Source organism: Mastigoproctus giganteus, chromosome 3 (genome assembly GCF_048544385.1).
Source record: "Mastigoproctus giganteus isolate SK-2022 chromosome 3, ASM4854438v1, whole genome shotgun sequence".
NCBI lineage: Eukaryota > Metazoa > Arthropoda > Arachnida > Uropygi > Thelyphonidae > Mastigoproctus > Mastigoproctus giganteus.
This window is the reverse complement of record NC_143577.1, coordinates 13,454,641-13,467,734: the sequence shown is the minus strand read 5'-3', so window position 1 is coordinate 13,467,734 and position 13,094 is coordinate 13,454,641.

Below are 13,094 nucleotides of genomic sequence, written 5' to 3'. Positions count from 1 at the left end.
CTGAATATAGGTAGAAGTAAGCACAGAGAAACGTACAAATTTGTAGTACTACATTTAGGATGGTAGAAAATGAAAAATGCCAGGGAATAATTGTGTAGTCAGATATGAAATTTTCTGATCAGTGTAGACAGGCTGCCAGAGCAAGTCATAGGGTATTGTCAATGATATACAGGAATTTTGCTAGTAGGGAAAGGGAGCTGATTATCCCTTTGTATAAGGCAATGGTCAGGTCACGCCTTGAGCACTGCGTACAGGCCTGGAGGCCTCATTTTAGGAAGGATGTAGATTTGCTTGAGCGTGTACAGAAAAAGGCAACAAGATTGGTGAGGGGAATGAAAGGATCCTCTTATCCAGAAACACTCCAGTTCTGCAAATTGGATGGGCTGGAGGCTAGGCACATGCGAAGTGATCTGATTGATGTGTATAAATCCTTGAATGGGTTTGGCACGCTGAATTCTTGGGATTCTTCACTTGCTCAGATTATGAACCTGAGGGGGTATAAATACAAAGTGAGGAAGTTCCGACAGTTGTAGAATAGATGTGCGGAAAATTGTCTTTAGCCACCGAGTGGTTAATTGCAGGAACAAACTTCCACCTGTCGTTGTGAAACTTGAAAGATTAAATAAATTCATGGAGGAAATGGACAAACGTTCAGAGGGAATGGATGCGTGATTCTTTTATTTTCCGCTAATACTTCATATAAGCTTGTTTTCTTGCATCAAATGCCTGTGTTATTACTACTCCTCTTATTGTTAATATTTATAGTGCCATTTAGAAACTTGAGGAGGGGGCAGCAGAAGGGACTGTTGTATTTTCCATATTACACGATACTTTCCCATTAATCGGTAATCACCTCACAGTGAATAGATAAAAAGCATTTATTGCTTCCGATTTAAAATGCGAATGCGTTGTAAAGGCGTACAAATTGCTAATTCTTAAAATTGCGTGACGCAATGCAGGTAAGCTATACGGCAGAGAGACATGTACAGGGGCAACGAAGTCTTACACAGTAAGAGTCATATCTGATTAACACATTTCTTATATTTCCTTATGAGAATGATTAGGAAAAATTGAAACTCTTTGTTTGAATATAGGAGGATCATTTTGAATGCGTTTTAAAACGAAATGCTTTCAAGGTGCCCTTGGAGGCAGCACAGTGGTTATAATCACCCACCTTTGACCAATATTATCACGCGTTTATCTGATAATATTAGTCAAAGTAACTCTTGCACATACCTTAAGAGTTCTTATCTGTTACCCCAAGTGGACATATTATCTAGATGTTCTGGGGGCAGAAACGTTTCAAGTGAGCGGGTAGCTAATGCCAGGGAAGAGAGCCTAAAAAACTTCAAGGGTTGTTAAATATACAAGAACAGTAAATCTTAATTGTTTATACAGTAACGTTAGAAGTGTCGTCAATAAAATGAGCGAATTCGAACTGCTGGTTAAAACAAGTAACGCGGACATAATAGGGCTTACAGAGACGTGGTGCCACCCGGAAATTGGGGATGACGAGTTTCAGTACGGCTTGTATAATGTATTTAGGAAGGATAGGGTAGATAGAAGGGGTGGTGGATTAATACTTCTTATCAGAAGCAGCTGAGTGCGACGATAGCTTTCCCGGATTCAGACATTTCACATGCGAATATAGAGTCTGTATGGTGTGAGATAGTTGGAAACAAAGGTATAATGCGAGTAGGAGTAATCTACAGACCTGGTGGTTGTGAAGATTATGACAAAAGCCTCTACATGCAAATGCAATGGGCAAGTAAGCGTCAATGTCTTATTATGGGTGATTTCAATTTGCCTCTAATTGATTGGGGTAAATGGGAAGGAAATTCGACATGGGAAATAAAACTTTTAAATCAACTAGATAACTATTATTTGTATCAACATGTCAGGGAAAGTAGTTATGACATGTTGAGAAAAGAATATGCTAGACCTCATCATCACCCATGAATCAGATGACATAACAGGGCTGACAGTAGAGGAACCAGTAGCAGGAAGTGATCACGGAGTTCTACGGTGGATGATGACGAGAGAGGTAGCAGAAGCAAAAGGCAAAGGAATGGGTTTTAATTTCAGGAAAGGAAATTACGATGCCTTAAGGTACTACATGGCCTCTATTAACTGGGTAGATATCGCCCAGAGAATGAATACATTTGACCTGTGGTATGCTTTTAAAACATTAATCACAGATGCCATGAATGCGTATTTACCATTAAAAAAAAAAATACTCCACGAGAAGTGTTCCAAGTTGGATGAATAGTGAAGTTGCCACATTACTTGAGCAGAAAAGGTGGCATGGAAAGATTACAGAGCAATAAAAAGTACTGAAGCCTATAACAGCTACAAGATGATCTGTAATAGAGCCACAGAAAAGGTCCGACAGGCAAAGGCAGTTTATGAGAAATCACTAGCAAACAGAGCAAAGAGGGGGGGGGGGGAGGAATTCTTCACATATATAAATGCCAAGAAGAGCAGGACAAACCAGATGGGAACTTTACGTAAGGGAAATGGGATAGTAATAAATACACCAGCTGCCGTTGCAGATGAACTCAACAGTTATTTTGCATCGATATTTACAAATGAAAAACCTTTTGTGGCAATGGGAAATTGAGGGAGCGAAGCTGGAAAATATGTAATTAATGATATTGAAATTTCTCAAGATTATTTAATGAAAAAACTTTCGAGCCTACAGGCCAGTAAGGCTCCTGGAGTTAGTATTAGTAATGGCCGCATGGTTCAAGTAAGCCTATGCTTTATGCTGCACCAGCCAAAAAAAAAAAATAAATAAATAAATAAACGAATAAAACAATGATAAAAAAAATAAATAACTAATAATAATTAATAAAAGAAAAAGGAAATTAAACCTATCATCCTATGCGTTACCCTCACCCGAAGGTACTATCCAGATGACCTTTGAATTTCCCCAAATTGTCGGCCTCTACCACCCATGAAGGCAATTTATTCCAGTAATTTATAACTCGCTGGCTAAAATAAAACTTCCTGCAGTCCAATCTAAACCTTTCCCCCCCCGTAACTTGAATTTATGTCCCCTAGTTCTAGCATCATTTGTAATCTTGAAAATTTTGTCCTCATTCATTTTACTGATGCCTCTCAGAGCCTTAAACACCTCAATCAAATCTCCTCTAAGGTGTCTAGTTTCCAAACTCTGCAACCCACATATTCGAAGTCTTTCTTCATAAGGACGCCCTTTTGCCGATCTCACCAGGCGAGTTACCCGTCTTTGCACCCTTTCAAGAAGCTCGATGTCTTTCTTTAGGTGCGGTCTCCATACTTGAACACAGTATTCCAAGTGTGGTCTAACATAAGCCTTATATAATGGGATTATTACGTCCCTATCTCTACTTGCAAAAGTTCGATAGATCATCGATAGCACACCATGGGCCTTCCTTGCAACCTGTTTACAATGCTCAGAGAATTTCATGTCTGACCGTATCGTAACACCCAAGTCCCTTTCCTCCAGTACTACAAACTGAAAAACAAGATTGAGACCGAATTTCTTGGAATAACCATCAACCTTCAAGATGATACTAAAAGAGAAAGAAGGAGACTGTGGAACAAGTTAGTTAACATCTGGCAGTCTCGATGGGATACAACTCCCGTTGGTGCAACAACGAGAAAATTTATACCACAAGTTTCATTTCTCCTTGATCAAGGTCTTCGATTGTGGTTCTGCATTGGACATATTCACGTCCTAATTGTTGACAGGACATGGATCGATGAACCAGAGTCTTTTTAGGTCCAGTTTAACACAAACACCTCTTTTCGTGTGGGTCAGCAGAGAGTTGGGATCACATATTGCATCATTGCTCCCTGTATGACGATCTCAGACTTCCTCTTTATGTATTTACTAATTTTCAACCAGGACAGGAGTCGTCTCTGCTTCAAAGCTCGGAGTCATATCAAATTCTTCAGGCTTTCACTGAAGGCATATTTCTTGGAAGGCGTTGAGTGGCGACAGATCTTAACAGAATGCAGCACAATAGTCCTGCAGATGCATAGCTGGTTAGATCTCCTTTAATAATGGTTATATAAACTCAAATCCTCAAGAAACGAAATTTTTCCTCGGCCTGCGAGCGAAATTAAGTGCTTTCTTTCTCCGTTTTTTTTTTTTTTTTTTTTTTACTAGCATCACTTCCTTTCTTTTATGTATTTATTTATTATTATAATTTCGTTCTTTGTTTTTTTGGAGCACCACTACTTTCTTTTGTTTATTTATTAAATTATTTTTAAATTTAATGTATTAAAAAAAAGCACACCACTTGTTTTAAGCAGCACAACTACCTTCTTCCATTTTACTTATTTTAATTTTTTTTATTTTTATTTATTTATTTATTTTTTATTATTATAATCTTTATTATTATTATTATTATTATTATTAAAGAAAATCGGAAATATATGCCATTTGTAAGTTGTCTAATTCTTTCTTTTGCTTTTTATTCAGTGCAAGTGCATTGGCTAAAGCGTCTTGTGTTGACTACTCCAAAGACTTACAAACATGAATCCAAATATGTCTCATTCAAAGATAAAAAGTGATGAAATTGCCAACTACAACATACTAGGATATTACAAGATCTATAAGCTGAGAGAGTTAGTTGAGAAGGGGTGGAGGAATATAATATAATATAGAACATGCTATAAGGCAATATAGGTTTACCACGAGACTCAGTCTTGCGAAAACTGCTGTCTCAAATTATTAGGAGAAGATCCACAGAACACATTCATGATTTGTGCTTTTTATAGGCCACCATCAGATTCTATAAACACTTTTCTAATAGAATTAGACAACATAATTCTGCAATGGGAAGACATACAAGCTGATAAGATCATACTAGTGGGAGACTTCGATATCAATTTACTAAACGATGAAACAGAAAATGTAACACTCAGAAACTCTGCAATCTTAAACAATTATGGATTTGAACATAACTTATTTGGAACAAAAAGGCAACAAAGGACGGAGGGAGATAGAACAGTAAGCTCCTGCTTAGATCATCTTATAACAAATATAAAGTTGAAGTATGCAAATTCCTACATACTACTAAATCAACTATCATATCAGAAGAACAAATATTTATCAACAGGCAAGCTGAAGCACAACACAGAAAACACGTTAAGACAAGAGCGAGCATCTTACACAACTAATGTAAATGTCTTTTCAAATAAGATAATACAAATGATAAACAATTCGAGGATTAATACGGAGAGAAAAATAAATCTCTCAGCTTGCAACACAAATTCTAGGAGTAGCAGGATTAAACATAAGAAACCTTGAATGGCAAGAGAAATAGAAGAAATAGAAGTACAAAGAGATAAATACTTCAGGCAGTATAGAAATTGTCCATCAAAGATAGAACATTATCTCATTTATAAAACAATTAGAAATAAATTGACATATTTGATTAGAAAGCAAAAAACACTTACTACAATCAACTTTTTATGGATAAGCAGATAGATCAAAAGGATAAATGGAGCATTATAAATAACTTGCTAAGTACAAGGAAGAAAAAGTCAACGGGAAATCAAATCAAAACAGTATTAGAACAGATATCTGGTACAAATAAACAATATGAGGCTGCAAATAGATTTTTCAAAGCTGTATTAGAGCTCAGTAGATACAATATACACTATTGCCAAGACTCCCTTGCCCAAAAAGATAATCTTCCTCAGGTAGTGAACTCCTGTGTAATCTTTGCTCCACAGTACACGGAGATTCTCAAGATCTTAGAACAGTTAAAGAACAAGAAATCTTACGGACTTGACTGTATTACAGTAACCGAAGTAAAGAGAAATAAAGAACAGTTCACTGTTCTCTTGGTGGAGCTTATATCAGGGATGATGGCGTCAGGAGACTATCCTACGAACTTACTTTCTTTTAAAATAATCCCTAAATATAAAAAGGGGCCACCCGATGATTTTTGTAATTATATACCAATAACAGTACAGTCAGTTATAAATAAGATAATAGAAAATTATATATTTACCCATATAAGTAAATATCTACATCAATATGGACTGTTAAATAACTCTCTATTCTCATATCAGAAGGGTGAGAGCACACAGACATTACCAGAGAGTTTAGTAGACTCTTTTAACTTACATTTGAACAACAATAACTTCATAATGATCTTATTTATAGATTTGACCAAAGCATATGACTTAATTGATATCTCAATCTTGAAACAGAAATTGATATCTCAATCTTGAAACCAAAATAAAAATCACAGTTGAAGTAGAGAATACAAAAGGAAAATCATACAATTTAAAGAGAGGAGTACCACAGGGCATCCATGCAGGGCCAATCATGTTCAACATCTATATAAATGACGTATTCGAAGTAATTAAGAACTCCTCTAGATTTACAGCAGGATGTAATACATTTACAAAATTGGTTGCACGACAATAAATTAGCACTCAGTTTTGAAAAAACCAAATTATTGTTAATTAGACCCCCTCACCACACCCTGGACATTCATCTCTCTATTAAATTACATAAACATGAATGCCTTCATGATCAGAATTTCCAGAATTGCAAATGTCTAACTGTGGTAGAAGTTTCAAATCACTGTTACCTTGAGTTAAGGATAGACTATAATCTAAACTGGGCAATGCAAATAACAAATTTGTACAAAAAAATGAGATTGTATGTGTACTTCTTTTATTATATTAAAAATAAATTGAATCAAAGAACAAAAGTCACCTTATATTATGCCTAAGTGGACTCTCAACTCAATTATTTAGTAAATGTATGCGCAAGTGCCAATATAACTGAAACAAGGGTAATAAACAATTCACTAAACAGCATTCTGAAACTCTTAATGGGGACAAACTCTTGGAATGACCTGAATAAGAGAAGGCAATTTTATCCAATTCAAAAACTGAAGTTGAATTCATTCTTGAAAAATCTTAACACTATTTATGAAGAGTTGAATCTTGAAAGGAATGTTTCGCAAAGCTTACGAAATCCAAAAGCAGTTGTTTTGCCTCACCTTAGGGTACTAAATAGATTTGGAGATACACATATCTGGCCCATGTGTAGTGATACTGTTCTTCATAGAGATACGAGGGGGAGTTGAACAAACGTTTTAGGAGCCGCCCTTTACATGTCCACATATTCCAATCAATCTGAGACAGATTGATTAAAATCTTTGATCGAGTTTAAAATGTATAATTTTACCGTTTAATTTACAAAAACAGGCTACATATATCGACAGAAGAATTATTTTACGAATTCTTAATTGACGCTAAGTAAAAAGAATACTGTACAATTAAACAGAGCACTAGGAGAAATATAAGGATTTCTCGATAGAGTTTAGCTTTGTACTTTCTATACTTTATAATAAGTAGATGGTCCTGGAATACCCTGTTGACGGGTTTTAAGCCTAATGTCCAGTAATACCCTGGAGCAGTGTTTCTCAACCATTTTTGTTCGCTACCCCCAAAGAACCACGCTGTTATTTTTGTACCCCCATATACGTATGTCTATTATATTTTACTAATGCACAAAACACGCTTAAGTTAAACATCAGATTAATCATGAATTTTGATGAATCATCACTTTGCTCAATAACGGCAATACCGTAATTTCTACAAAATATGTTAAGTCAAAAATACGTTTCAATTGTTCCAAAATATTTTTGTTTTTTGTTTATCTGTCGCGTACCTCCGTTGAATAAAGCTGCCCTAGAGAGTTTCAACTGGGAACTTTGAGGGAGAACATACATGCCCATTAGTGAGCATCAGTGCTGATTATACAGTTTAGCGAAGGAAGATAAAGTTCTATGGCTGATAAGACGCTTAAGGTCAGGAAACTCCGAGATTCCGAACAACTGGGTTCTGGAAATAGTGCAAATAAAATCCGCTTTATGATTAAACAATAGGAGGAGTTGATACTTCGCTGAAAGTAGCAGAGAGGACGATGCCTACCACTGTGCTACAAGCGAGACAAACTACTTCCATAAACACAAACTGCTCCCATTGGATATAAATTTGCACATCTGAAGTCCATGGGGACTTCCCCCGAGTCCTCGGATGCTCTCATAATTATGGCTAAAAGTTTACTTACTTCCTTTTCCACCTCCTTTAATATAACTAGACAGATCCCATATATCCCAGGTGCCTTTCTTATGTTTAACTTCAAAAATTTCTCCTCCAATTTGCTCTACGTTATTAAAAAATCATTTAACTTCTTCTTAGAGTTTGTATAAATTAAAGAAACAGGATAAATCAGATTGGTTCAATTGATATCAATGGTTTCACTGTAAATAATCATTTAGTTCGGCATCTATCTGAGAATGACTCAGAAGCCTATGGCAGATATAAGTTAATCTGTAATCAGGTCAAAAAGGAGGTTCGGCAGGCGAAGGCAGATTACGAGAAATCCTTGGCAAAAGATGCTAAGAAAAACAGCAAGGATTTCTTTACTTATATAAACTCTAAAAGGAAGGGATGAACCTGATTGGTCCACTTGACATCTATGGTTCGACTGTTGATGATCTTGCTCAGATAGCAAACAAACTGAATGAGTATTTTGCATCTACATTCACACATGAGGAGTTATTAAGGTTTGAAAACGGCAGAAGCGTATCAAATTGTAGCAGTGTGCTTAATCAATTTGTAATAACTGAGAGCAAAGTGGAAGAGAAACTGTTGAAGTTAAACGTAAGAAAAGCACCTGGGGTGGATGGGATCTATCCAGTTATATTAAAGGAGACGGCAAAGCAAATAAGCAAACCCTTAGCCATAATTATGAGAGCGTCCTTGGACTAAGGGTTGGTTCCCGCGGACTGGAGATGTGCAAATGTATCCCCAATTCACAAAGGGGGATCGAAGGGTGACACGAGTAATTACAGACCAGTTAGTTTAACTTCTGTTCCGGGTAAAATAATGGAGTCGCTGGTTAAAGATGCACTGCAGGATCATCTAGACAAGACTGCAGCAATAATTCAGACACAGCATGGGTTTGTTAAGGGAAAGTCTTGTCTGACAAATTTGATAGAATATTATGATGTGGTTACAAAGGAACTGGATGCAAAAAAATAATTTTGATATCATATATTTGGATTTCAGGAAGGCTTTTGACGCTGTTGCACATGGAAGACTATTGTACAAATTGGAGCAGAATGGTATTAAGGGTAAGTTGCTACAATGGATAAAAGGATGGTTAAGTGGGAGAAGACAGAGGGTAGTAATCAATGGGTGCTGCTCTTCTTGGACTAATGTTATTAGTGGAGTCCCACAGGGTTCGGTGTTAGGTCGACTGTTGTTTTGTATATTTATCAATGATATTGATGAACGTATATCAGGCTTAATGTCGAAGTTTGCAGATGATACAAAGGTTGGCAGGGTTGTTAATGACAGTAATGGTAGTGTGCTACTGCAACAGGATCTAGATAATTTGGGCAGATGGGCTAAGAAGTGGCAACTGAAGTTTAACCTTGACAAATGCAAAGTACTGCATATGGGTAGAAATAACCCCAGAGAAACGTACCAACTGTGTGGTACTACACTTAAGGTTGGTTGGTTGGTTGGTTTTTTTTAGGAGCATTAGCAACTAAGGCCATATTGCTCCGGGATATGCGGTGGTCATTCTCTGACCTTTCCGCATCCTCCGTATTTGGTGGTGACGGGCTCGAACCCCGGTCTAAATCAAGAAGCGTATGCTAACACTGCTGCTCCTTCCCACCTGGCTACGGAGGCGCCCACTACACTTAAGGTGGTAGAAAATGAAAAAGACCTGGCGGTAATTGTGCAGTCAGATATGAAGTTTTCTGAGCAATGCAGACAGCTGCCAGGGCAGGTCATGGGGTTTTGTCAATGATATATAGGAATTTTGCTAGCAGGGAAGAGGTGATTATCTCTCTGTATAAGGCAATGGTCAGGCCACGCCTTGAGTACTGCGTACAGGTCTGGAGGCCTCATTTTAGGAAGGATGTAGATTTGCTTGAGCTTGTACAGAGAAGGGCAACAAGATTGGTGAGGGGAATGAAGGGATCCTCTTACCAAGAGAGGCTTAAGTTCTGCAAATTGCAGTGGCTGGAGACTAGGCACCTGCGCGGTGATCTGATTGAGGTGTATAAAGCCTTGAATGGGTTCAGCACGCTGAATTCTGATGGGATCCTTCCACTTGTTCAGATTACGAACCGAAGGGGGCATAGATTCAAATTACGAAAGGACAGATGTAGATTAGATGTGCGGAAATTTGCCTTTAGCCAGCGGGTGGTTAATTGCAGGAACAAACTTCCATCTGTCGTTGTGGAAGTTGATAGGTTGAATAAATTTAAGGAGGAACTGGACAGGCATTTGAGGGAATGGTGTAATTTTTTTTGGCTGATGCCGCATAAGCTCATACATTTGCTTTCTTGCATCACATGCCACTACTACTACTACTACTACTATTGTCTACAGTTGAATCATTGATATCAATTGGACCAATCTGATTTATCCTGTTCCATTTAGTTTATATTGTATAATTAAAGAAGTCTGTGCTGTTTTTATTTGCATCCTTTGTCAAAGATTTTTCATTACCTGTCTTCGCTTGCCTAGCCTCCTTTTTGACTCCATTACAGACTAGCTTGTATCTACCATAGGCTTCTGTCTCACCTGACAATTTATGTGGATCCCATGCATTTTTCTTCTCTACCACGAGTCTCATTAGTTTCATCTAACCGCCATTTGGGCCTAAACCTAGAGCATTTTTTCTTAGCTGCAACAAAAAGCCTAGTAGCTTAGAAAATTAGTTCCTTGAATGCTTACCATCTAGAATTTGCTGTTGGTAACATCATTTCGTCCCACTATCTCTCCTGTTAACAAGCACAGACTGAGAAAAATTAATGCCAACGTGTACAACGATATCACCTTTTGTGCCCTTAACAGATGATATGTGCTCTTCAACATCATTAACTTTTGCCTCTGGCAGACGTACCATGGTCCTAATCCATCTATCCTTTTCACACAATATATTTCCCGTTTCCTTGAATCTGGTGGATGACTATCCGATTTACTGTTCTTTTATGATCTTCAACAGAGAAGACGAGACAGAGATGTGGCTGAAGTATTTAAGACCCGAAATAGAATACACTGTCTATTCAAGAACTATCTCGGGAGTTCTATAAACTTCAATATTCTTTAAAGGAATGGTTTGAAAGATTCATTAATATACGTTTTAATTATTATTTTGAAGAGGTCAACAACAAAAGACCCAAGACAATATGTGGATCGGAGTTAGACCTTACAATCTGGGGCGATTCACAACGTGCGAAATAAAATATATTTTAAAAAGCATGGGAAAAGTTGGAAGTAAATAAGTTTATAAAATGCCTCGTGTACTTTAAGATATGCTGTCCTCCGTACACCGGGTGGAAAAAACCCTCCCGTCATCGACAGGATTCGGGTCGATGACGGGAGGAATTCTCATGGGCCATTATCACACCGTGGCTGAGTTAGTTGGTCTCAGACATGGTTTTCATTCCCAAAAACTCGGGTTTTTCTTCCTACAAATAGAAAATAGACCTCTGAACACACGCCATTTACAGACAGTATAAACGGAGTAACGTAGCCTTAGTCAACGATGCTCCTAAAACCCAATAAATAAAGCTCTAGGGATTTTCTCATTAAATATAGATTAATAATTTTTTTTTCAGAGAGTATTTAACATATTATTTATTGGAAATTTTGTAAAAACAGTAGACAGAATTTAAATCTATCTTCTTTCCAGTGGGTTGCGCCAGGAATCCAAAATCAAATGAATTATATGAGGATATGAAGATACAATGAATTTTCTTCATTATTGACCAGGAATTCTTTTGGGAAATTAATAGTCAAAATTAAGCTTGATATTGGTTAACGGAGTATTAGTTTATTGCGACAAACCTACAAAGATACCGATAATCAGAATTAAACGAGGAACATTTTTGCTAACTGGAATTTATTAGAATGATGTAAGAGCGTTTTTGTTGATTGTTTTGTGCAATATTGCTAAGGAGCATTTTCTTCTATTTATTGTACGTATATATTGTTTTAAACGGTAAAGAATATAATATATAACATTTTGTGGAGTATTATTTACTTTCAAATTTCTTGATAATTTTTAAATTTGGCACGTTGTGTATTTCGTGAAATTTCAAAGTCAGAAACTATTGGGAACAAAATATTCGGAATGAATATTTTACTTTGGTACTGATTATTCTTAATAAAAATTAAAGAAATGTATATTTTAATGAATATTTCAAAATACCTCTTGAAAGATTATTGATGTTGAACACAACGCCTGGGGCAGTTCTCTGATAGTCAATCTATTCTTCATCTTCACAGCAGAAAAAAGGGTTTGCCTACATTGCCAGTTGCACTGGTATTGAACTGCTTTCAAACGAATCTCCGTCAAATTTATGACTATTCCGGGTGGGGGTTACTTTCAAAAAAAGATTTTTATTCAGCCAGAAGCAGTTGTGATTGAAATTTGAAAAAGATGAGCTGTATTAGACTTTTTCGAAATCAACTCGTTATCAGTAACAAAGTATTTTCCATGAAGCGAGGACTTCAGTGTAAAAAGAGGAAGAAATCCGAAGATTCAAGGTCAGAGTGTAAAGCAGAATATCGCCAATATTTTAGTTTTTCTGGCAGATCGACATTTCAGGTGCACGCTGTGCATTTGACAGTGATGAAAAGTCTTGGTACCATCAAGTAGACATTTTTCTCATATGCAACTGTTGATGGGTGATGTACTCCAAAGCCTGCATTAATTTAGAGCTCTGCAGCAAGTTCATTAACACCAATAGGGCGATCTTCCAGAATTAATGCCTCAACTTTTTGTTACACGGCCTTCTCTTGCAGAAGTTGATGGGAATCCCGGGATTTCATCATCATTCACAAGGTATTTTTCCGCATTTGAAAGGTTAATATCCGTGGTTTTCAAATGGATATACACGTACTTCGGGCGTTGCATCCAGAATGACAGATTTTTTTGTGCTTATATAATTTTTACCTGGATTGCGTTATTAATCATTGCTTCTAAGATTTTTCTGTGGTGTTGTTACAAATCCCCATGTTGCTTTGGTTATGGTTAATTA